The following is a 26,326-nucleotide window of genomic DNA, read 5'->3' as shown; positions in this document are numbered from 1 at the left end:
GGATACTGGAGGATCGTATTGATGCTCTTGCTCGACTGGGAAGAAAGCTTACCATTCAGTGGAGTATGTGTTGTGCTTCCTGGACATGGCAACCAATCAGGGAGGGGGTGGGAAGGTGGGGGAGGAGAGTGGAAGCAGTGGAGAGGACAGAAGGGAGAGGGCAGGTCCAAAGGGGTGCGGATGGCGTTGAAGGCTCCAGAAAAACTGCTTCCAAAGGGGTTTGTGGCCTTACCATATGGCATTTCCTTACCTGTCAAAGATCTGTAGCGACAGGCGATCTTCGGTTTGCAAAGGAGCTGGTAGGCACGGCTTCTGTTTTGCTTAAAAGGCTGAAAATGCAAGAGCAGGTGACTTGTAGTACAAGTTGAAGAACCTTCAAGCTCTAATAAGTAGCAATTCTGTATCTGAGAGGACAGGAAAAATGCCAAAGTATCAAATGGCTAAAGGATAGGCGAAAATTGAGTGGCATGGCAATGTTGGAGTATATGGTACTCTTTCTGGCATTATGATGTAAAGTGCACAAATAAAAAAACAAAAAACAGAAAAAAAGATCTGCTGCTAACAGCCCATTCAGGACACTTTGTAATTGTAACCATAAAGCTACAGATGAACATGTCTAAGGTTACAAAGGATCCAAACCACACTTTAAGGCGATTTGTGCAGCTTTAAGAATTGAAGAAATCAATTAAGGGCAACATAATCACCCAGTACTGATCAACTTAACGACTGATCAGTTTCCTCATAAGTACCTAGCTAAAAGCAAGGTAAATAAAGCCGTATTTGCATTTTTTTTAAAAAATGTTCAGTCAAATTTTATTAAATATATATATAGGGTGGGTAAGGGTATAGATTAGGTTGAGGGGAGGTGGTGTGCAGGGTTGAGGGGGTCTCGCCCTGCATTTTAGACCGAAAAAAAGGTCAAATAAATTAGATGAAATGTGATTAGGTCAAATGTTTTATGCCAAATAGACCCAAACCAATAAAGCTGTGGGCTTTAAATGCCTCCAAAAAGTCAGGTCAGTCGTCACACAATAGCAAAGATAGGGTGTCCCATAGAAGTCTATGGGAGGAAAGCAGCAAAAAGAAAATATTTCCTAACAGTGAGTGTGTGTTTGTGCTGGACTGGAGATCAGATTTCTGTAGGGGGTGGTCAGGGTGCGTCTATCATTTATGAGTAAAACAAATTCGGTTGTTGCTAAAGCAAGAGTGGCACACTGGCATTTTGGTGCAGTCGGTCTAGCGCTTTCTTACTGTGGCATTTTTTTTCTCAGCAATTCTTTATCCGAAACCTCTACATTAGCTATCACATAATGTTTCAATAGGTGTGCACTCTGGCTGTTCATCTTTATAAAACCTCTGGTTTACAAACTTGTTTTTGTCACCCAGCTTCCTGATGGAAAAGGAATTGCACACCTTGGGCCTCATTATGACCCTGGCGGTAGGGGTTAAACGTCGCCGTAAAAGGTGCCGGCGCCGTTTACCCCGTACCGCCTCATTACGAGGTCCCCTCGCGGGACCCAGGAAGCAACGCCTGGTCAAACCAGGCGTGCTTACTGGGTCCCGCAAGGGGAAGAGGGAGCAAACAACGGGCCAACTCGTAATGGCCCGTTGTTTGCTCCCTCTCCCATTCCCATTCAGCCCTGTAAACTCGGAATGGCCCGGTAATTCCTCATTCTGAGAACCCGGACGCGGATGCGATTTCGGCGGCAGCCATGCCGCCAATAGCGGCATGGCTACCGCTGAGGTCGTAATGAGGCCACTTGTGTCAGTTGGTTAGCAGTCATGGTTTCATAGTCATGTAAACGGTGCATTAGACATCAGTGCTGCATTTAAACAAACACACTTAAAATGAAATCCATGCATCTGTCTACAGTGCTCGATACGAATGCTGCACTTGGGCACACATACAATGCAAATCGAAACTGCTCGATACGAATGCTGCACTTGGGCACACATACAATGCAAATCGAAACTGCACATCTGAGTTCAATCAAATGCTTTACTCACAAGGGGGTCTTCCTTAAATGTTGTTGTGAAAAATATAATTAAGTTATGCATTCCTATCCTGGTGTGAACAACCTGTTTGTCTAATTTTATTGAATATTCTTCATTTTAGATTAGAGGGTGATGACCTACATTATATCATCCTTCATTGCTTACCCTTTATAACTGTTACATTGAACTTGCTTCCTAAGCAACATATACTTGGGACATCTGTCCATTTCCTTGGTTAACCCATTTATCTAGACTTTTTAAAAAAAGATTCTGCCTATCCACTGTGTGTATCCTGGTCAAACATGCCCACAGTATACTTGGGATAGCCCAAGCACGTGTTTAGCCCCTCATGCAATCAGGCTTTACATTTGAATATTTATTTAATATACAGAAATCTCCACCTATCACCTGCTTATTCCTATGCGCTGCACCATTTCTTACATCTGCACATCTGTGATTGTACTACACCATTTTCTCGTCAATACTTCCTAAGCAGACTAATATGCCGCTCTCCCTGGGTGAAACATTTGAAACCTTAGCTCGGACAAGGTTTACACGCTTTGAGACTACTACGGTGGTGAGCTGTGGTAGTATAAAAAAAACTAACAACACTTATCATGCTTGCTGTATTATTACATAGCTAGACTGGCATTTTTATGCAGCCAGTTTAGCCATTTCTTACCGTGGCAAAGCGGCATGACTTTTATTTATTAAACTGGGCATCTGATAAAGCAATAATAAAAGTTATTACCTGGCTAGACTGCCATTTCAGTGCAGCAACTCTAGCCATTTTTTAGTTGTAGCTATTAAGTGGTGGTTTAGTGCCACCTATACACCCAAACTATTGCATTAGAGTACAGATAGGGGGAAGTGAAATATGAGGGCCACAAATCTTGTAGGTGTTTGTTTATTTTCCCACCCATTGACTGTCAATGCTAATACCTATGGCCATTCTCACCAAGTTCCTACTGCCCCGCCCTAAACGCCACCTCATGGTAACTCTTTGAGCTTGCTTTAATCAAGCCTTACCATAAAGCTGCACTGAGAAACAACCCTGCAACACAGACTGCGAATCATTGTTAATAAAAATCCATCCCTCTCTCTCTTTCACCCACAGTTTCTTACTCCTTTACAGAGCTCCTGGCTACATTAGAAACTTTGGAGACTTCCTTGGCGACGCCCTATCAGCCATTCTGATGCTGCACCCATCCCTCACCATGTTAGGAGACTTCAACATCTGGTTTTATGTTCCCTCCAACCATATGACCCATCCACTCCTCAATAACATGGAAGACCTCAACATAACTCAACTGTTATCACACCCTACTCACATAGCAAGACACACCCTTGACGCCTGATTCAGCTCTACTGACCTGAGGCCCACCCTGCCTCCACGCTCTCTAATTTGTACTGATCACGCTGCCATAATCTCTCTTGACCTACTCTCCCTTTACTGCTGTCTCAACAGCCCTAACTTTCCCACCTCTCCCTCCCCTGTACTTCTCTGGAATAAGGTCATTATAAATCCCAACGTGGACAATTGCCTTATGTGCTCCCTCCCTGCCCTTGCACTCCACAAAGGTGTATTCAGGGGTCCTCTGATCACACCATATAATAAATTGTAGTTAAAATAAGAGCACACACTGGGCAAGAAGTAACGCTGTTTATTACAGCTGGAAAAGTACAAATCAAGCAGAACAGTGGACTGGAACTAGTTGATGAGAGCTAACTGGGCGCACAGTAAACATTAGATTTATAGGATGAGTAAAATAGTCCAAGCATTTGAAACTGTAACAATCAGAATGTACATATTTTCCCAGGACAGCTATTGGCTGTGTTATGGCATTTCCTTTTTTTAAAACAATTTTTATTATTTTCAACAAAACAAGATTACCACACAGACTTCATACATGACTGTGAACGACACTGCATGTTATTTAGCTAGTCGCTTGTCTGTTCAATCCCCCCTACCATCCTTATCCCTACCCTCCCCTAGCCTATTCCACGCACTGACTATTTTAATGTCTGAGACTGCTTGAACCGTCGTGACTCTATATCTCCCAATTGTGCTGTCTCCTCTCTCTGTGTCGTATCATGTGCAGGCGATAGCAATTCTTGTAATATTTGTCTCCAGGCCATTAGATCCATGTTTTGCTCCTCTTGTCCTCGGCGTGATGCTTCCTGCCACACTGCTGTTTCTGCCAATTACCATTTCTGGAGATCCCTCAATCACCCTTCCACCCCTGGTACCTTCCGCTTTCCATCTCATTGCGATCCTACGCTTCGCTAAAATATATGGCAGGTCTTTCAATTTGCTTACATGTCTTTGCATGTTTTGGTCTCCGGAAAATCCCTAGCAAGCACGCATTGGGAGTAATCGTATCAGCCCGCACCCCCACCTTAGCCAGTGCCTCAGCCACTCCCTCCCAGTATTGGCGTATGTCCGAACAAGCCCAGAACATGTGTATTAGATCAGCTTTAGGTAGGCTACATTTCGGGCAGACTTGTTCACTTGTGTTGATCATTTTTGCAATTTTCTTCAGGGTTAAATATACTCAGTGACATATAGTTGGATAAATTGTAATTGCGCGTTCCTGGTCACTTTCTTGTGATACCCCATGGCACCGATCCAGGCGGAGTGCGAGACCTGCTCTTGCAGATCTGCCTCCCACTTTTGTCTAGTTTGTATATGACGGTCATCAGATTTCAACGTCAATAGCTCATACAAGCGTGACACAGCGTGTCCGCCTTCAGAAATATCAAAGCATGTTTCTATTGTGGCGTCTTCAACCAAAACGCTCTCTGGTCCTGGACACTTAGCATTTATTCCGTGCAGGAGCGAGACGTGAATCAAATGTTGTCCTTCCCATAACCCGAAGTCTGAAGCGACCTCTTTGAAGGCCATCAGCCGCCCCTCTTGTAATATGACACCCACTGTAGCCCCCCCATTGGGCTCCTAGTATTTTCTTACATTCAGACTTACTTGTGTGTCGTGTTATGGACACCAGTGGGATCTGGGGGGAGTAGAGATGTTCCATGCCCAGCAGGCGGCAGGCCCTTTGCCTCATCGTCATGCCTAGCCTCAGTAATAGACATCTGGGGTCCCGTGACATCATAGTCCACACCATCTCTTTTAAAAAGAATGGGCTACACGTTGGTTGCAGTAACACAGCCTCTTGTGTCTGTTCATCTGACAGCCAGTACGTGGTAAACTGCACTTGGCTTGCTACGAAATACGCATCAAAATCCGGCACATTTATCCCCCTGCTCGTGTGGTCTTTGCAGTTTCTCCAATTACATTCTACATCTTTACCATGCCATAGGAAGCTCCGGCAAGTGGCGTTCAGCGCCTTAAAGAAGCTCCTTTGAATGTTATATGGGACGTTCGTGAAGTAAGGCAACAGCCTCGGAAGTACTGTGTTATGTCCTATCCTTAGTGTGTGCGTATGTTAGTGAAATGTGATTGGAGCCAAGAGGTTGAGATTATTCCAACACATCCCTCCCGTGTGGTGCCACAACGATTCTCAACCCGCCCTCGAAAATTTGGAGTATAACATTTGTACTGACCACTGGGGCTTTATTACTCTGCCATTGGTCAGCACCATTGCGAAAAGACACCAGATGCCCTGCTTCTGGTGGAAATGGGAGACAGTCACACACGGTGCCTTATGAATATTGGCCTTTGCAGAGCTTGTAGTGGATACTCTGAAGGCTGGCCACCTCCCAGGGACACAAAACGTACCGCTTGATTGGTTCCTCCAGGAACGCCACTCTGCTGAGTATCATTTAACATACCCACATGCCGATAGGCATTCGTAGCCATGTGAACGGATCGCTGGCTCAGGTCCATCTCGCCTCCATCCCTGAGTACCCACTGGAATGGCTTGCTGCCCTGTATTGAAATCACACAGTGAGGTTGCAGCTTGCTCAGTCTGCCTGTGATGCGCAGTGTGAGTTCTGTCCAATGGCCCATGGAAGGTTGATCCATGTGCTAGGAGTGGGATTTTCCAGGCATGGGTTTTTCCCCCTAGAATGTCTTCTATTTAGGATGGGTGATCCTATTGTGTGATAATTATACGTGGGACCTTTGGGTTGTTAATATACATAATGCATCCCCACTCCGCAGTCCCCCATGTGGTCTCTTCTCAGGCCTTGACTATTTTGGTTGTCCTGTGTTTTCACTTCCCCCCCCCTTTACACCTACGCCCCTGTCCCCTTTTCTCCATACTGTATGGGCGTCCCTCGTTAGGGACGGGAAACGTAACCTTTTCCACCAGAAAAAAATCTTCTTCCCCTTTAAATTTAGAGGGTTGTGGCCCTGGGAGCATGTGCTCCCCTGACTCTGCCCACTGGCACCACTCCCCAGTCCTCATTTCTACGTCGACTGAGGCGGACCGCTTTCACCAGCGCTCCTGAGTTTGGCTTCGGCCTTGGAATTCCACACGCTCTTCCCTGGATACTGGGCCTCATTACGACCCTGGCGGTAAGGCAACAACGGCACCAGTAGTGCTACCGGCGCCGTTGTTGCCTCACCGCCTAATTACGAGTTCTGCTCGCGGGTGCTGGACTGTATTTGTGGTCTGACCAGGAGTGCATACCGGCACCCGTGAACAGACCAGGATGGTAGCAGCGGTACCGTTACTAACGGTACCGCTGCTACCATCCTCTCCATTCCCATTGAACCCTATGGGGGCTCAAATGGGAATGGGAACGTACCAGGTCTGGGTCCCGAAAACTGGGAATTACTGGGACCCATAAAGGTCGGAATGGCCCGGTAATTCCCATTTTTCGGGTCCCGGTAAAAACGGCATGGCTACCTCCAAACTCGTAATGAGGCCTACTGTCTTTTGTCTTTATTCAGGTGTCCAGCCTGCGAAGGGCTCTTCCCTATGTCTGACCCCCCACGCTCTTTGCCTCCGCTGGCTTGGCCTCGATCACGGCTGGGAGGATTACACTGCACACTATGAAAAACAGGTTAGCTCGGTCGAGGGAGCTCTTCGAACGATCGCCTCCAGAGGACTTGAAGGTCGCAAAAGTCAAGGCCCAAGGTAGGGCCGCTTTTTTCATCTGCACCCCGCAACGGTATTTGTATTTTATTTAGTTTTATATATCGCTTTATGCCAAAGAGCTGAACATAGGAGCAAAAACGATACAGAGAATGCTTAAAACAAAGGACAGCACAACAATTGCAAATACCTTCGTTAATCAGATAGCAGAAGATGGGATCTTAGAGAGTCCCGAAAAGATAAATAAACAGAGATAGAACGAAGAGAAAGTGGGAGCAAATTCTGATTTAAAGGTGCTAAGAGAGAAAAAGACCGCAAACAAGATTGAGCACAAGGAGGACATGGAACTATAAGAAGGTGATGGGACGCCGAACAAAGTGAACGGGAAGGAAGATAAAAAGACAAACGAGAGATTAGGAGGAGCAAGACCATGAAGAGATTTAAAAACTAGGCATCAAAAGATAGATTTTAGACAGTGATGAAAAGAAAGCCATCCAAGTTTAGCAAGAGAAACCAAAATAGAGTCAGGAGGAGCAAGCAAACACAAAGTACGGTTAGAAGCAGTGAAAACTAATTTTAATGGCGCTAAATGAGAAATAGGAAGACCAAAGAATGCAGACATACAGTAAAAAAGATGTGAAAAGATTAGAGCAGACACCAATAACTTTATGGCATTAAAGGTCATAAAAGAGCGAGCTTTGCGAATGTTATATAGATGGAATCGACAGGAACAAGCAGATAACGAAATATGATGGACGAACAAGAGATCCGAATCAAAGAAAAGACCTAAGTTAGAAGCCCCTGATGAAATGGGTAACAGAGCTGGAGTAAAGGATATAAAAGAAGGTGGGACAGAAGATGAAATATTAGAGGCAGGAAAAAAGATAACCTTCGTTTTTTGCAGTGTTTAGAACTTAAAAGTGATCAGACACCCATGATTGCATAGCCAACGGACAGGCACTAGGTTTAAGGTGAATATCATTTGTAAAGTGAAAAAATGAATGAAAAAGCTGTGTATTATCAGCGTAGAAGTGATGTAAAAACCCAAAAGAAGAAATAAACCCTGCTAACAAAGAGGTATAGAGAGAGAAAATAAAAGGGTCAAGGACTGATCCTTGCGTAACACTACACATGAATGAATGTGTTTCAGAAGAGACACCCGCCCAGGAAACCGAGAAGGTTCTCTGTAATAGATAAGATTCAAACCAAGCTAGAGTAGAGCCAAAGAAAACAAAGGAGGAAAGAGCAGACAATAGAAGGGAGTGATCAACAGTATCAAACGCAGCAGAGAGATCCAAAAGTATTAGAAGAGAAGACTGTTTAGTGTGATGTGCAGAATGCAAAGAGTCCAGGACAGACAGAAGAGCTGTCTCAGTAGAGAGTCCTGGACGAAACCCAGATTGAAAACAGGGGAGAATGGAATTACGAGAATTGAAAGTAGAAACCGGAGTGCAAACTATGCGTTCTAGAATTTTAGAGAGATTGGGCAAGAGAGATGTAGGACGAAAGTTAGAAAAAGAGGATACATTAGCTGAAGGATTTTTGAAAATTGTAATAATAGTAGCATGCTTGAATAATAACGGAAAAACAGAAGAAGAGACACATTAAATAGATGGAAAACAAGTAAAGGATACATATTAGATATAAGCGCAGTTGGTAGAGGATACGAAGGAAAAGAAGTAGGATGAGCAAGAAGTGAAATAGTGTCATCATTGGAAATAGGAGTAAAGCCAGAGAATATTTCTTTATGAGGTATCAAAGGTGTGACAGAAGGCAAAGAACAAGTCTAACTATGAGAGGATTCTATAGCTGAGTGAATCCAAGGAGACGTCCGAGTGGGGGGGACCATTCAGGTTCTAACACCAGCACGGGAAACGGGGCTGCTTCAGCTACTGGCCACCAGGCCAAGGGGGTCACTAAATTGGGGATGTTGCTGAGGGACTTCAAGGTTCTTTTACCGGGTGTCCACCCGGGGGGCTGCGCCCTAATACCAGACAGATGACTTAAGGGTGCCTGTACGCAGCACTACTCGCAGCACAGCCGAGGGCACAACGTCTACCATGGCTCGTCCTGAGGTGCAGGGTAGGCCTCAAGCTCCACCGCCAAGATTCTTGGAGGAGGCCGAGCCCAGCGCGGCAAGCACCACGGCGCAGGCACGTAGCGTATAGCCCAACAAGATGGTGGCCACCGCACCAGACAAAATGGCTGCTGGTGCAATAACTGATGCCCTCAAGGCTTGCCAAAGCACAACAGGCAACAGACGCCCTGTCACAATTGGCGGAATTAACATAATGTATATTACAAACAGTCGATGCAGCGTGGGATCTAGGCAGACGAAATAGATGAGGGAAATACGCAGACACATTCGTCAGTATATTGTTATTTAAATGTTCATGGAAGTCTGTAAGTTATATTGTGGTTTTAACAAAATAATAAACATTGTTTAAAAAGCCTTCCTCTTCCGGTGAATCCTGCTATCCACCCTATATTACTAGAGAGAAAATGAGTATCATCTTCTCATATGTTTTTTATCAGAGAGACTCTGAGAGAAGAACGGAGACTGACTTTATGCAGGGGAGGGACCAGGGCAGCCCACCCATAGCAGAGACTCTCCTTCTCCCTTGTCCTCTACTTCATACTAACAAGAGGGTTCTTGCAGCTGCACGCAAATCCTTGCAGGAGCCCATCTATCCCTCCAGGCCTCTTTTTACTCTTCTTACTCAGCCTAGTCTCTCCTTGACGATTTTAAGGTGCTCTACTCTTGCATCGAGGAGGGCAGGAATGCTGCACCTGTCTAGGTGCAATGCACCACCAAGCAGGGTTGCTCTCAGATCTGGCATACAACTGGGTCTGTGCAGACTCTCACACTAAGGGAATGGCAGTAGCAGGGAGGAGGCATATCCATGTCAGAGACTGGCAGGCTGAGAACTCCCAACTAACCATAGCTTTGCACCTTCCATTCCAAGACTCCAGACTCTTGGTAAGAGTTGGTGAATAAGCTTCATCCGGTCCACAAGGAAGTGAAGCATTCAGGGACCCTCAGGCGAATGCAATACACCCGGCTACCAGAGGCAGGCCAGGTTTAAATGGCAGGCTACAGGCGCCAACGCAGAAGCCCAGAGCTCTCTCCCTGCAATGATCTTGTGCTCCTGACTGGCAGTGCTCATTTCCTTCAGCCATGGTGTGGGACCCAGATTCATAGGTTGGCTACAGAGTGGAATTAGCATTTTCCCCTCGGGACTCAGGAATGCTGACTATCCTCTGCCTCCTGATCCATTGAAGAGGACCTGCATGTTGAAGGAAATGCAAGTTCTATGGCAGAAAAGGGTGATCCACCCGGTCCCTCTAGATGGTTGGGGGTAGAGGTGCTATTCTTTTATTTTTTTATTTATTTTTAAAACTTTATTTTTTAGCTTTTCATACCATCGGTATACATTTGCGCCAACATGGTGCACCCTCCAAACGACAAAAGAGGGAAAGGAGGGGAAAGAGAAGAGGAAGAAAGGAAAGTGAAGGAAAGAACAAGAGAAAGGAATAACATAACATTACCCACTAACGAGCTCACCCACCAAAACCGCTCCGCCCCTCCCGCGTCTACAGAACAAACATCAATACATTCTTTGCTTAAAACTGACTCGATTGAGGTCGGGAATATACAGTAGCTCTTCAGTCACAAAGCCCTATTTCAAGCTCAGGTGGTTTCGGAATCAGATGGTGCAGTACTATTTAGCAGATATGCGGTGTACGGCCCCCAGATGTCAGGGGGGCGAGCATGTAAAGGAAGGGTTCTTATAAATTCACTCTCTACATCCTGACAGTATGTTATGTCTTTCCTCCAGTCTTCAATTTTTGGTAGTGGGCCGCGGCTCCATGCCATGGCGATTCGCCTTCGGGCTAGGACCAGCAGAAGTGCTGCTAGTTTACGGGACGCGGGTTGTAGGTGTCTAGTGAGGCCGAGAAGGGCCGCTAATGGCAGCGGGGTCACCTGTTCCCCTATGATGTCTGCAATTATTTGTAAAACTGAAACCCAGAAGCGCTGAATTCCCGGACAGTCCCATGCTAGGTGAAAGAAATCTGCGTGTGGCGCCGCACATCGGTCGCATTGGGTCGATGCTTCTGGATGATGCTGGTGCTTCTTAACCGGGGTGTAGTATGTTTGGTGAACAAAGTTGAAGTGTATTAGTTTAAAGCGTGTATTTATTGCAACTTTTTGAGTTTGGCGCAAGATATAAGACCAGTCTTCTGCGTTTATTGATTCCTGAATGGCAGATTCCCATTTTTGCTGTGTTTTAGGATTAGGTGTCCCGGTGTCTGCCACAAGGGATTTTTAAAGCAGCGAAACCAGCCTCCCTTCTCCCTGCGCCTGGATGGTGTTGTGTAACAGATCCCATGTAGGGGGTTGTTTTGGAAATGAGGGAAACAATTTGTGTAGGGTATGGCATAGTCTAAAGTAAAGGAAGATGTCCAGGGAGGTGTTCCCGCCCCTGTCTTTGGCCATTTGTGGGGTGAGGAAGGTGCCCTCCGGGAAGAGGTCCCCGAAGGAGTGGACATTTATCTTATCGGCCCAAATTAAGAAAACTTTTTCATTCGTGAGTGGGATGCCCAGGATGTATCTGATTGGCAATAGGGGGGAATATCTTACGGTCACGCCGTATTTAACAGCCATCTTTTTCCAGATTGCATATGTGGACAGGACCGTGTTCAGTGTGTTATGCGGGACTGGGATCTGACTCATAATAACGCCACTGAGCAAGTCCGGTGAGGCTAGGGCTCGTTCCACCTGCACATGTGGGCGAACGAAATGGGACATATACCAGTAGCTCAGAAAATGAGCCTGGGCTGCCCAATAGTATTTTTCTATGTCTGGCAGTGCTAGACCACCTTTTGACGTTGGTAGAACTAGGGTGTTATACGCGACACGCGCAGGTTTACCTGCCCATAGAAGTTCCAGAACTGCAGACTTGACTTTCAGGAGAAAGGATTTGGGGAGTAGAAGCGGAATATTAGTGAACAAATACAGAAGGTTAGGGAGTATGACCATTTTCGTCAAGGAGGTTCTGCCCCACAACGTTAGCGGAAGCGTCTTCCACCTGTGTATTCGGTCTTGGATGGCGTTCAGCGCGGACACATAGTTATCTTTATATATCTCGTGGTGGTTACGTGACATATATATCCCCAAGTAGCGCACCCTTGAGTTTTCCCATTTGAAACCATGATCATCCACAAATAAAAATGTATTAGGGGTCAGGGGAAAAACTACAGATTTGGAGTGGTTAATCTTAAGGCCCGACATTTGACCAAACCTCATCACTTCACGCATTACTGGGTTGAGGTTCTCTTGGGGGTTGCAGATTAACAGTATCACGTCGTCGGCGTAAAGGGAGACAATCAGTTTGTGAGGACCTAGTTTAAGACCCCTATGTATTTGGAATTCCCGTAGTCTCGAAGCCAAGGGTTCCATGATGAGGGCAAAGATCAGGGCAGAGAGTGGACATCCATGCCTTGTTCCACGCTCTAATGCTATGCTTGAGAACCTAGTGTTACCAGAGTGATGTAAGACCGAGGGTCGTTATACAACAGAGATACTAAGTTAATGAAGAAATTGCCAAAGCCCATTTGTATAAGCGTTGCTAGCATGAAAGGCCATTCCACAGAGTCAAACGCTTTCTCAGCGTCAAGAAGCAGGCAATCTGCTGTGTCGGGTCCAGGGCCTCGATAACACCGAACAGCCGTTTTATGCCGTAGGTAGTGCTGCGTCCCGGGATGAATCCGGCTTGGTCTCCAATTACTAGAGCCGGCATTAGAGGGAGAAGCTGTGATGTGAGAATTTTTGCAAGGATTTTATTGTCCAGGTTGATCAAAGAAATCGGCCTGTATGAAGCACATCCATCTGCGGGTTTGCCGGTTTTGTGCAGCACTATTATATTAGCTTCACGCAGTGTGGGGGGAAGGCTACCTCGCTCAATAGATTCCCCATAGACGCGGAGCAGGAGAGGCGCCAGGATAGTCGCGTGTGCCTTATAGAACTCTCCGGTGAGCCCGTCTGGTCCCGGCGCTTTGACGCTCGGGAGAGATTTTATTGCGTCCAATATTTCTTCTTCAGTTATTGGTGCATTCAGTGGTTCTCGTAGGACTGCCTCCACCCAGTACAACTCGGTGTCGTCGAGATACTCTTGTAGAGATTTCGAGCCTGAGTTACCCCTGGAACTGTACAGGTTCTGATCGAAGTCACAGAATGTATTGGCGATGCACTCTTCCGTGTATACCAGCTGCCCATGTGCGTCTTTAATGCATTCCACACAGGTTGGGGTTTTGTCTATTGAGAGAAGCCGGGCCAGTAGTGCGCCAGGTTTCTGTCCTTCTCCGTATTGACGGATTTGATGGCCGCGGCTGAGGAATTTTAGTTCCCTTTCGGCTGTTTCCCTGTACTTCAGGAGTTCTTTTTTCAATTCTGCTTGGATTTGAGGGTTTGGTGCTGTGGAGGCTCTCAGCTCTATCGCCTTTAGACGTCGTTCACTGTCAGAGAGCTCTCTACGGATTAGCTTTAATATTATGTTTTCTTTGGCTAGGCATATTCCTCGAACTAAGAACTTCAGCGCTTCCCATATGGTGCTGGTCGAATTGACAGAGCCTTGATTAATCTCTATGAAGGCTATTATTTCTTGACGTAGTTCAGCTGCGAAGACAGCATCCGAAAGTGAGCCCGGCTTGAATCTCCAGCTTAGTCCGGGAACTGTTGTGCCTGCTAGGGAGGCCTCAAGCGTGACTATCGAACGGTCGGAGAGAGTGCGTGGTAGGATTTGACTCATTCTCCATGAGAACGGACAGTGGGTGGATGCCATGATGTAATCGATCCGGGAGCTGGTGTTGTGGACGGGTGAGTAAAATGTGAAGTCTCTCGCATTGCGGTTATGATGTCTCCATGTGTCCGATAGATCAAACGCTTGACATATCTCTCGAACTTGCATGCTGGCTTTGGACGGGTTCCCGGTTGTGTTATGGGATTTATCGAGTTTGGGGTCAATTGGCGTATTGAGGTCAGCTCCCCATATAATGGTTGCTGTATTGATCTTTCCAAGTTGGGACATCACCCACTTGAAATTGTCGGGACCATCAGTGTTTGGAGCGTAGGAGTTCACAATCACCACTTCCCTCCCTGCGATTATCCCTCTCACCAGCAGGGCCCTTCCCTCAGAGTCTTTCTGCGAGTCAATTAGGCTAAAGTTCGTCTTTCTGTCAATCAGGATTGCAACCCCTCTGGCATAGGACGAGTACGATGAGAAATATCTATGGCACCCCCAGGATTTGGCCCACTGAAGTTCCGTCGCTGGCAGGAGATGGGTTTCTTGGAGTATGGCAATATTGATTTTGTGTCTGCGGAGATACTGGAAAATTCTCCTATTCTTGGCTGGTTGGTTACCGCCACAGATGTTCCAGGTGGCTATTTTAAATGTTGTTACTGTCATCTAGGGTGCCAGGTAGGTTCCTGCTCGACAGGATGTGAGGGTGAGACTGGAATCTCGATCCATGTAGGTGTCTGAAGGGCTTTCCTTCCGAGTGACTTGTGAGGCGCTGTGTGACTGTTGTGGGATGAGAGTGGGGGGAAGCCTGAACGTGGCTGAGCAGATAAAGGTAACTGAAAAACGTCAACTTCCCTCCCTTGCGTGGGCAACCCCCAACACGCCCACGGTGTGCCCACCCGTAACCATAAAACTACAGCCATTGCTGTGCTTAGGGCGCTGGTTGCCGAGCCAGAGGCCGCGTGGCCCTGAAATCATTAAGTATGGGGTTCTGTGGTGAGTAGCATATGTCGTGAGGGTTTCGAAAATGGCTGCTCTGCTGTGCGGTGCCATGGATGGGGGCTTATGTTGGGTTTCTCCTCCTCCGTTCACCCCGTTGTGGATTCGGAACATTGGCTGCAGGTCTACATCCGGCCCCATCCAGGTACTCGGTAGCCTCCTCAGGAGTGGTGAAGAAATGCGCCCTCCCGTCATGCTGGATACAGAGTTTGGCAGGATACAGCATGGAGTAAAGGATGTGGTTATCTTGCAATCTTCGCTTAATTGACGTGAAGGAGCGCCTCTGTGCTTGTACTGATGATGAGAAATGGGGAAAAATTTGGATAGGGTCACCGTCAAATTGGAGTTTCCCCTTTTCTCTGGCTGCTTTAAGTATTGCATCTCGGTCTTTATAATTGAGTATCCTAGCTATGATCGGACGCGGGTTCGTTCCAGGGATAGGTCTGGCCGCAGGAATCCTGTGCGCTCTCTCGACTATAAATAGCGGGGAGAGGACCTCCGATCCAAACAATTCGGTACACATGCGTTCGACGTGGTCTTCCATTTTGGTCTGGATTTGTTGCTCCTGGAACCCGACAATCCTGATGTTGTTTCTACGGGAGCGGCCCTCCAAATCTTCGTTCTTAGCGGAGACGGCTTTCAGTTGGGATTCTAGCGCGGAGACTCTAGTGGTTAGGGCTGCCGTGCTATCATCGAGGTCCGATACATGTTGCTCCACGTTGTCTAGACTTTCGGCATGTTGGTCGAGGCGGTGTTCAATATGATCTACTTAGGAAGACAGATTGTCCAGCTTACTCCCCAGGTCGCCAATTCCTGCTTTCAGGTCCAGGAGAATTTCCTTAATGTCGAGGCCAAGGATCCGGTCCTCCATGAGTTCCATGTCTTTTGCCGGGGATGCAGGTCTGCCGTTGGAATCCGTCAGTCTGGTGGAGGAGCTGGCCTCAAAGTTCAGTTTTTTCTGCGTCTTGTCTGTCTTCCCCATGGTCCGCACACGTCCGCCCGCCCCCTCTTGGCTGTATATGTTGCTCGCTCGCTAGTGTGACGGACCAGAGGCTCTGTGCCGGAGTTGGTGATGGTCTCAGAAGCGTAATTGGTGGTCTGCTGAGTTTAATGTGTATAGGCAGAGTGCGTCCGAACTGTGGTGAGCGTGGAAGTCTCCTACAGCTGGAATGGCCGGGTGCTGGTGTGTGGAGGGAGCGCTGCAGTGCCAGGGGATTGCCAAGGATATGGTTGCCTGCAGTTGGGCATCCAGACGCGGTCCCAGGGGAGCGTTCTTCGATCACTCTGGAGTAGGGCACTGATGCAGCCAGCAACCGTCCGACCGGCTGCCCTCCGGTGTGGATTGATGCTCAAGGCGTATTATGGTAAGCATTGTGTGCCTGTTCACAATGGCTGATTCTGTTGCCGTGTGATATTGGTTCCGGAGGCAGGGGGCTGGAGAGTAGAGAAAATGGTGTCTGTAGTTTTGGCCCCTCCCCCAGTTCAGCTTCATGCGGGTGTTGCGGCGATCCCGAGGTGTAGGTGTGCGCTGGCGGACTTGCCGCTACTCGCTCCACTAGCAGGATACCCTCGGAGGGGCTCGATTGTATGTAGTGCCGCCTGCATGGTAAGGTCAGCCCTCTCCGTATGCGGTTGTATCACAATGCTGTCCGCGGCCCGCCAGGCCGTGCCCCGATGGCCAGGGGGATCTTGCCTGTTCCACCTGCGGGAAAGGGCAGCACACTCGGCGGGAGTACCTGCCGCTCGGAGGGGGCGTGTGTCGGCGCCCGCAGGGGTACTGCAGGGGTACTGGTGGATCCTCCCCCAGGCGCCGGCTCCTACTGCTCCCTTGTCAGCTTGTGACACGCTGGGCCGGTGGGGGTTCCTGAATACGCTGAGATGCAGGACAGGGTAGCGCGTGCCCAGCTGGGCTCCTACCTTCTCCCTCTGCAGGGCCTCACAGCAGGGCGGACCACGAGGTGCGTCTCTACACGCATAAAGGGTGCGCACGTCAACCCGACTCCTCCAGGCGGCCCGCCACGGATAAGTGATGTGGCCACGGGCCTACGACTGATGTTATGGCGGTCCGCACCACTGGGGTATTCCTCCTCTGTTCGCCTCGGGTAGCTTGAGTCAGCGGGCCGCAGTGAGCCGCTTATATCTCCGCCGACTTTGGGAATTTCAGGACCCGAATGGTTCCAAAATATGCAGCTCGGCGTCCGGAAACAGTGCAACGTGCACAGCGATGAAGTTAGGCACCACAGAAGGATGGATGTTGCAGGATTTTTTCAGGGCCACACAGAGCTCCCTAGGAAGCCGCTATCTTGCTCGGCTCACTAGCGCCCCCTCTAGAGGTGCTATTCTTGAGTTTTATTAGTCCCCGAGATCCTAGGCGGGTACAGACTGGTTTTAGATCTCCAAACCGATGAACAATTATGTGATCAACACAAAATTCAGGATGAAGATTCTCTAGCGCATCATTCCACTAATTGCAACTTGTTGACTGGATGGCCTCCCAGGATGCTTACCTTCATGTGCGGATACACCTGGATAATCACAAGTTCCTGGGGGTTCTTAACTTTCAGTTCATTGTCCTCATTTTTGGTCTCTGCCCAGCACAAAGATCTTGGCAACATTAGTAGGGAATCCCTACGAGGGCGGTCTTAAAGTCTTTCCTTATTCGGACAATCTTCTGATCCAGTGTTCCTCAGCATGGGTGGTGAGGTACTCAGTGGGCTTTCTTCTAGCAGCACGTGAGATTCTGATGGTTTTCTCCCTCTCAAGGCAGGGCCAGTATTCAGGGTCTAACAGCAGCTTCAGTTTTTTTTACATCATGGGCAACACCTATCCCTCTCTTTCTCTCTCTCGATCGGTGAACATGGTTCCCGCTCCTTCTTGCCCTGGTGATGGTACCTCCTCTGCCGCTGCCTAAATCACAACCATTGATCCTAGCAAGAGACCTAGCACTGATCAGCAACTGGCAATGAGCGGCCTGGTCCTTGGGAGGTAGGGCCTAGTACATTATGAACATTTCTCTCCCCTTTCCTCTGCCTGGTCATACCTCAAAGACCCGTCGACACTCTGTGCCTAGGTAAGCCACTGAAGTACCTAGGCAGCCTGGTAGGAACAATCTCCTACCACTTGACAGTGGTTCCCACAACACTGCTAGGTTAATTCCGGACAAATTCAAGCTAGGCCTTTTTGTTTCCACTCTTGTAGCTCTAGGGTTGGTTGTTCATGTCTTTCGGGCTACATGGGCTAATGTCCAAGAATCAGGCTTTGTCATCTCCAGGCTTCTCCAACATTTCTTCATAAACCACCTCAGGGTCAAATCATTTATTTACAGTTGGAAACAGCCTCTAGCCCTATGTGCTCTGCAAGATCTCTTTTTTGAGCCCTTTAGCCTGCGGACCTGAAGCAAAGGCTTTAAGACTGCCTGCTTAGTCACTATCATTTCAGTATAGTATAGGGGCCCTCCTGTGTCCTCATTACCTTTGCATCACATCAGAGCTCTAGAGGAGATCCCAAATAAAACCTGTACTCCAGTTGCCCATTTTGGAGTATCAGGAAGGTTCACACCAAAATATGTGACGTATGATGAGCAAATAAACCAGCAGAGAGCCGCAGTAGGGCTCTGCCCAGTGCCTATCAGAAGAACAACGCCTATTGAAGTACCGATACCCATAAAACCATGGACAATAAGGTATCCATTAAGGAAACCCTACCAGAAAATGAACCGAAATGAAGATTGCCTAAGTATTGTCCCGGAAGAAACCAAAAAGGTCTTAATGGAAGATGAATGGTGATGTCATGAGGACCGGACAGACTCACAGATAGAAGAAATGACGACCCCAGAATGACACAAAGAGACGAAACGCCATGAGTAAGGATATCGTGAACTTAAAACAAAATAATGATGTCCAAATGTCAGAAAATTAAGCTGTAAGCAACACGAAGACAGTCGACCAGTTTACACCTGTAAATATGCTTAGAACCACAAGAAAGCCAAGGAAACAGTGCTGCTTGCTATGCTTAGTAGAAGAATAGTGCGGCAAGCGCCATTATACATAAATCTACCTCAAACAAAGTACTTTATTATAAGTATATTTCCACTTTGCAAACAAAGCAGAATCAACCCAGGTTACTAAAGGCCAAATGAGCAGAGATTCATATTCAGCAAAACAAGAAGCGACGGCTAAATCGAAACTCGGCAGAAGCAACTCGTGCCAGGGAAGCCCAGGTCATACCAATGACGAGGCGAACAGTAGCTACATTTCATTGAAACTAAGAACAGAATATCCTGCCTCTGAAAGATCGAGATAAGAAGATGAAGGCAGGTGGCGGGTGAAACGAAAATCAAATACACAAATTGATGAAAAAGAAGCAAATTCACAGTGTCTGCATCACGTAACCAGCCGATATAGAAGAGACTAGAGTTCACACCTACGCTTGGCACCTGACCAGGCAGGAGATTTCCAAACTTTTTCAGACAGAAGATGCATTCTCAAGGCCAACCGCAGTAAACTAATTGACACATGGATACTAAAGTGATGATTGATTGTAACCATAATCGGAGGAAGGCCGGGTAACTAAGGGGCACCCCGCACCTGGCTGACCATTCTGCGTGCTGCAAAGCAAAGTAGAAAAGTATGCATGGGGTTGGTGCCAACCCAATCACAATGGACCAAATAATCTAGGGTCCTATAGTTAGTAGAACCAATGGGACATCATACTTTTAGTGACCTCTGCAGTAGTCATTTTGAAGGAAGGGCTTAGATGCCCACCAGACAGTGTCAATCCCCTCACTCCATTACCATATACAGATATAGTGCATATAGTAAAGTTACCTTTTTCCTAACCAATAGAATTGCGTGTTAACTTTTGAGTGTTACACGTCAATTATCATGAGTTTTGAGTATATATGTTACAACTTGTATGAAGTTTGTTGAAGTTGAAGCGAGAAGGACGATCGCATCACTGCTGATATTCATGGCTCCCCGTTTTTTGTACTTGTCATTAAACGGACTCCCTTTGCCAAACCATTGAATTGTCCTTATTGATTGCTGTTGGAGTAATAAATCTACACCCCCATCCATCTCAAGGATGCAGCTATCTCGTTTTAAAGTACTTCTGAGCAAATCCCAGCTCTATGGGCCGGCCGGGGCTCTCGGAGAACACTTTGTAGCAGAGATTGATGGTCATCGATTAGCAATCAGAATAAGACATCCATTGACCGTCGACATAAAGTAACTCTAGGTCTTCGCCAATATCACAAGTCCTTTGCTATTCGGCCGAGTAGACCGTGAAGCTACCCATAGTCAGTGGTAGTGTAAGAAAGCGAAACCTTCCAGGAGGGAACCTGTGTTTGCCCAAGCAACCCCTTCCCATTTCTACGGGCAGCTGAGCGGGAGAAAAGCCGAAGAAGGCTGAAACGAAAGAGATCCCCGAGGGTCCAGAGAGGAAACATGCGAACTGTGATTGAAAAAGATTGAGTGTTTTGGCAAAAGTCCTCTAGAACAAGTAAAGGGAAAAGGTAATGGAGGGAGGCGGGAAAACAAAATATAGTTAGAAGTAGAGAAGAATGTATATATCTAAGGGGAAGGGAATAATGACTCGAGAATAATTAAGCAAACAGAGAGAAGATACCGGGGAGGACACCCGAGAAGTGAGATGATTCGCCTTATTCCTATGCTTTTAATACAAGCGGCTAGAAGAAATGTGTATCCATAGTCCCAACTAAAGGAGAATAAATAGAGTACCATAGTGATTAAAGATGCCGTGAAAGGGATATGTTTAAACTCCATGTCGGGGTAATATTTACAAGGCAGACATACATGTGACCAGCTGGTGTTCGTCTAGTCTGTTAAATGTCTTTCTTAAATGTTGTTTGTTGTGACGTCACAAGTCAAAATAATTTCCTTGAGAAAACTTATTTCAATTTTATGCGATTGAATAGCCTAAATAATATCGCATGTGAATTGATGTTTTTGAGCAAAATAGAAGATATAAAATTTTGTGAAAAAATCGGGATTGGAGCTTACCGTGTTTGGCCCTCACTCATATTGTTGGAACTGTTTTGGTCACGTAAATCTTTGACAAGTGTTATAAAGAAAAGGGGAACAGATTCAAACATGGAAGACATAACTCCATTAACACAACTATGCAAACAGTTGCCGAAACATGCACCCAAACTGAAGAAATATAGTACAGAGTGGGTTAAAGAAACCGCCCACAAAATGTTTATGCCATGGCCACAGGGTGGGTCCTTATCTAAAGCTGTCTTGCAACACAAGACGACATATTTGCACGCCACATACACAGACACAAAGTTAGACAAACGCCTAGCTATTTTAGAGCTTTGGAAGGTGTATGAACAAGAAAATGTAGAGGAGACGCCAATAGATTGGATACTTAATATATGCTCGGAGGGGGGTGAGATGCCTACTGTGCCACCTGCCCCATCTGAAACTAAGGTTGAAGAAAGTAAAGACGAGGGACTGTACCCACTGAGAGACCTAAAGGCAGCCACGGGGTATAGCAACCCGGCATATGAGTCACCTATGCAAAGTAGTGACGAAAATCAAGGGAAAGATAAGGATAAGTATATGACCTCCACAATCCCAAGGGACAAGGGGAGACTTGATGACCAAAGAAGGGATCAAGCACAGACAAGTGAATCTCGCAACAAGGAGAGAGCAGAAAACAATGGAAGGGAAACGTAGATAGAACTGATGAGATAGAATTCACAAAAAACGAAAGGATGGGAGGGCAAATTCTATTGAAACTTGATGGCAAATGCATTGATGATGCGAAACAAAAAGAGAGGCTCGATGATGTACAGAGAAAAGAGAAAGAAGAGATCAAAGGTCAGAGGAAGAGCAAAGAATACGAGAAAAAAGAATAAAGAGACGAAGGAATGAAGAAATCCAAAGGGAAGATGAACGTTGAAAAGAAAAAGGAAGAAGATAGGGTTAGAGAAGAGGCCAGGAAGCGCAAAGACTTTGATGATGATGTAGAACGTAAGCAAAGAAAGAGCACGCAATCTTGAATATCTGGGGAGAGAGGTTAAAAAACCTGCTCCAGTAGTAGATTGGGAAGATATCGAAGAATTATTTCCTGCGTACGATTCAGTACCAGGCATGTCTAGGGCAAATATGGAAGATGACTTCGACACCAGAAGCATTGGAGAAACGATCGATAGAATATATTATGAAATGGGGCTCGAACAAACACCCCAAGGGGAGGGGGAAGACGAGCGCCTGGAGAGCACTCAACTTTACGACACTGAGGATGTTTCCCGAAGTAGTAGGAATAGGGAACTATCCCTGGACAGATTAGAATAAGTAGGAACCAAGAGGACACAAGAAGTTGAACGAATTGGGGACAGACAATGTCCGACACAGAGAGGGAGGAACGCGAGGAAAATGAGGAAGAGAGGCGGAGCGAAAGACGACTCCCAAGAGAGAAAGGAATAAGATGGTCAGACACTAGCGAGTCTGCACCAAGAGCATCAGAATTAGCCACACAGAACATAGGCTGCATGATAGCCAAGAAGTGTGTACTTCAATGTTGGAAGAGCTCCTCCGCCTGACCTTTCAGAAAGGGCTCAACACACTCACCTGGGTCCAGAACTGTGAAGAAGAATACCTCAACATGCTCCCCACACATTCTAACCCCAAGAATGTATGGTCCGCTTCCAACAACTATCTTGTCAACCAGGAGGAGAGCGCATCTGGAATTAATCCGTCCCCTGCTCCATAGGATTGCTCTGGATCATAGTACTGCCCCATAACGGACTGCATCTCCCATTGCTAATGTACTACTCATATTTGTGAATGCACTGTGTCCTATGCATGCATTGTTCTTTTTTTGATGTATGCTCTGGAATATCTGATTGCTGTAAACCTCTGCCGATAAAAATAAAAGTCTAAAAAAAAGGATTAGCCATGCAGTCAGACTGACATGAAGAAGTATCTCACGGTCAGAGGGGAGGGGTGTCTCCACCACCCTATGCAGACAGACTTGGGTCACTTCCAGGCAGGCGGCGATGCAGGAATATTACCCCTGCCATAGATAGAAGAACCATGAGGGAAGAGAGAGAGAGAGAGAGAGAGCTATACATCCCAATTTCCGTTATTCGAGAAAGGAGGAGCAAGACCATAATATATTCCATGGCCACACATGGATCGGGAACATTTGAAAAACAAACTTCCAATCTGACATCGGGAGTGAGAAAGTGGATACACGAGTTAGAAAAAATGACAGTAGGGAACACGTTAGCTCCAGGGGATATCAAGGGTCTCCTAATCGCCATACTTGGTGAGAGAGCAGACGATGTGTGGACACGCGCAGGCTACCCGGGTGTGAATACAATCAACACTGCACATGACGGAGCTCCATTTAACAACTGCAGAGCCACAGTATGGAAAGCACTACTACTACACTGCTTTACCCAGAAACTTCCGATATGGGAGCTATAATGACATGAAAAATGAAGGCGCCTGAGGGTCCATTGCTTTATATACAGAATTTCCAAGACGCTTGGGTACTCGAAACTCATGAATCTTGGGGGAAATCTATGCCTGTATTCTACCATATATTGTGCCAAGGGCTGCCAGAACCGGTACAGAAACAGCCCAAGAAATTGGTAGGAATCGAAGCCAAGCCATGGTCAGAAATACAGTTGACCATCGCACACTATTGGTGATTGCTGCAAGAAAAGAATTGCAAAAAGGAAGCTGCACGAAAGGGTGAGGAATCGAAATTGGTGCAGAACAAATTGTTAAAATATGCCCTTGAGGGAGCCATGATAACTAGCACAGCTGAATCGAGCATGCAACAGGTGACTAATCCACAGCAAAATAATAAGAGCAATACTGGGTTTTACCCCAGGGGGAGAGGATTTAGAGGAAGAGGATGGCAGAGCAATCAGGGAGGCTTTCAAAATATGCAACATGGTAATCAAGATATGTCAAATGGGCAAATGATCCAACCACCGCCAGTATGTTGGTTATTTGGAATGACAGGGCATTTAACGTGCACATGCCGAAACCAAGGCATGGTGCAGATACGGTGAATCCACCTGCATCAATACAACAAGGTGTTGTACAGAATCACACGATGCAACAACAAGCGCCAGGAGCGCATTAAGGCGGGTAACCTCAAAATATGGGGAGATTTCCACAAGGACAATCCCAACAGGCACCGATGCAACTATCAGAGCCAGTGAGCACAGGACAGACCATGAACCCAGGAATGGGAAGTAACAATGAGAATGGGGGAAATCCACCAGCACACATTGGGCCAAAATTGTATATGGACTAGGACAGCTCACTGGGAACCCTGACGTGTTCTATCCTATCAGTGCCACCAGACCCTCACTGGGAACCTTGGGTGGATGTCATTATAGGGGATAAAGAATATTCCTTCTTAGGTGACACGGGTGCGACATGATTGTGCATATGTGAAGGCAAGTTTTCCTTGTCTGGCGAGGCCATAAATACTCAGAGATTCACAGGAGCTACAAGTCGTGTTCCCTTCACAAATGCACTTCCAGTCTCTATAGGAGAATGTGAAATGAATGTTTCTTTATTATATTCTCGTCAGACCCCAGTAAACATTTTGGGTCGAGATTTAATGACAAAGTTAAACATGACAATCCTGTTCACGGAGGAGGGAATAATATATTCAACTCCAGGAATGCACTATTCAGCCGTATGCGAAATGATCAGAGCATATGCAGGACACACAGCTATGAGGGCTATACCATTAGAGCCAGAAATATTTGCGTATAGTATGCGCATACTGAAGGCGGGGCTGCCAGGCCTTGCAGACAGAATTATGAGAACCCCAGATCAGTTCCTATTTAGACCAAGAATACCGATGCACGAGGGGAAGGGACACATATTTCCCTTGATGATACACACAGCTGCAGTACGAGGGACAATGGCATTGAGTGATGGTTATGACGACGAAAGCCACCAATGGTGCGCAGTAATCACCATTGAAGAAGGATATCGATTGACTGACATCACTAATGACGACCTGTTTGAAGAACAAGCAGCAATGGGAGAGACAATGGTGGAAGTGAGTCTCACTTTTTGGGTGAAAATGATCAAAAGAGAACTGCCTCAAAGAATGATGCTGGCACAAAACCGTCCTGAATATTTGATGACGACATGGCCCAAGTGCCTGTCTCAGTGTGGACTACAGGACCCTATGACGTAGGCCACTTGAAAGGGGTTGGAGAAGTGAAAATTAAACTGAAACCAGGAGCAATTCTACCAAAAGCCCGACAATATCCCATGTCCAGAGAGGCAGATGAGGGGATTTTTAAGACAATTTAAGCTATGATGGAGCAAGGCATCTTAGTGACGCCAGAGCCGTCATGCAATACCGCGGTTTATCCGATCAGAAAATCAAGGAGGCTAATTCAGGATTTACGCCCAATAAATGATATTGTTGAGGCCGAGTTCCCTTTAGTTCCTAACCCGGCTACAATCCTATGTAATATACCTGTCGAGGGAAAATATTTCACGGTAATTGACTTGAAAAATGCATTTTTCTCAATACTGTTGGCCCGTGACTCACAAGATCTGATGTCATTCACATTCAGGCAGATGCGTCTGAAAAGAACGAGGCTACCCCAGGGGTATTGTGAGTCTCCATCTATTTTTAACAGAGTCCTGCAGATGGACTTAAGCAATATTTCACTAAAAAGCGCTGTCCTGCAATACATGGATGGCATCTTAATTTGCAGCATGACAGAAGAGCAATGCAGGTGCGAGTCTATTCAGCTATTGACTATACTGGCTGAGAAAGAATATAAGGTTGACAAGGATAAAGTTACAATATTGTCAACAAGAAGTGCTGTACATAGGCCAGCTGATCTCAAATGAGGGAAAAAGAGTGACCCCAGAAAGGGCTGAAGCCATATTGAACACAGCTAAGCCACACACGATAAAACAGATGCAGAGCTTCTTAGGCTTGTGCAACTATGTTAGGGCATGGGTCTTTGACTATAGCTCGTACACCAAACCTTTGCTTCAGGCTTTAAAGAAGGCCCAAGTGACGAAATTAAAAATTGAATGGTCTGAGACCATGGAGGAAGGATTTGCTGAACTCAAGAAAGCTATTTGCACAGCACCTGTTCTAGGGATTCCCAATTATGCAGAGGAATGTTACCTGTTTTCACAAACGAATGGCAGTGTTATGACGGCAGTGCTCACTCGGAGAACCATATTGGGGTACAAGCCTCTGGCATACTATAGTGGAAATTTGGACCCAGTAATGGGAAGCCATTTCCTGTACGAACATAGTTTAGCTGCTGCAGCGTTTGCCATAGAAAAGCCTACAACCATTGTAATGGGTTGCTTAATGACGTTGTACAACGAGCACTTGCTTTTTGCCATTCTAGAGAAACCGAAGGGCACATTGACATCTCAGAGAGCTTCTGCTTATGAAGTGATCATATCAAATCCATCGATTAAGGAAGTCCAATGTAAGATAGCGAATCCAGCTACGTTTATAGCATAGCCAGTCACCGAA

The 26,326-nt window shown here is 46.6% G+C and overlaps 1 long non-coding RNA gene across 1 annotated transcript in view; it reads right to left on the bottom strand.

The window, feature by feature from the left end:
* Nucleotides 1-241: 241 nt before the first annotated feature.
* LOC138515649 (uncharacterized) overlaps nt 242-26,326 on the bottom strand; it is a 123,828-nt gene continuing 97,743 nt past the window's right edge. The window contains exon 3 of the long non-coding RNA XR_011282135.1: nt 242-329. This is a non-coding gene — a long non-coding RNA (uncharacterized lncRNA). The remainder of the gene's footprint in view (nt 330-26,326) is intronic.

The sequence above is a fragment of the Ambystoma mexicanum genome, chromosome 6q (genome assembly GCF_040938575.1).
Source record: "Ambystoma mexicanum isolate Mex_15411 chromosome 6q, UKY_AmexF1_1, whole genome shotgun sequence".
NCBI lineage: Eukaryota > Metazoa > Chordata > Amphibia > Caudata > Ambystomatidae > Ambystoma > Ambystoma mexicanum.
Note: the sequence above shows the minus strand (reverse complement) of the source record. Positions and strands in the feature narration are given on the sequence as shown.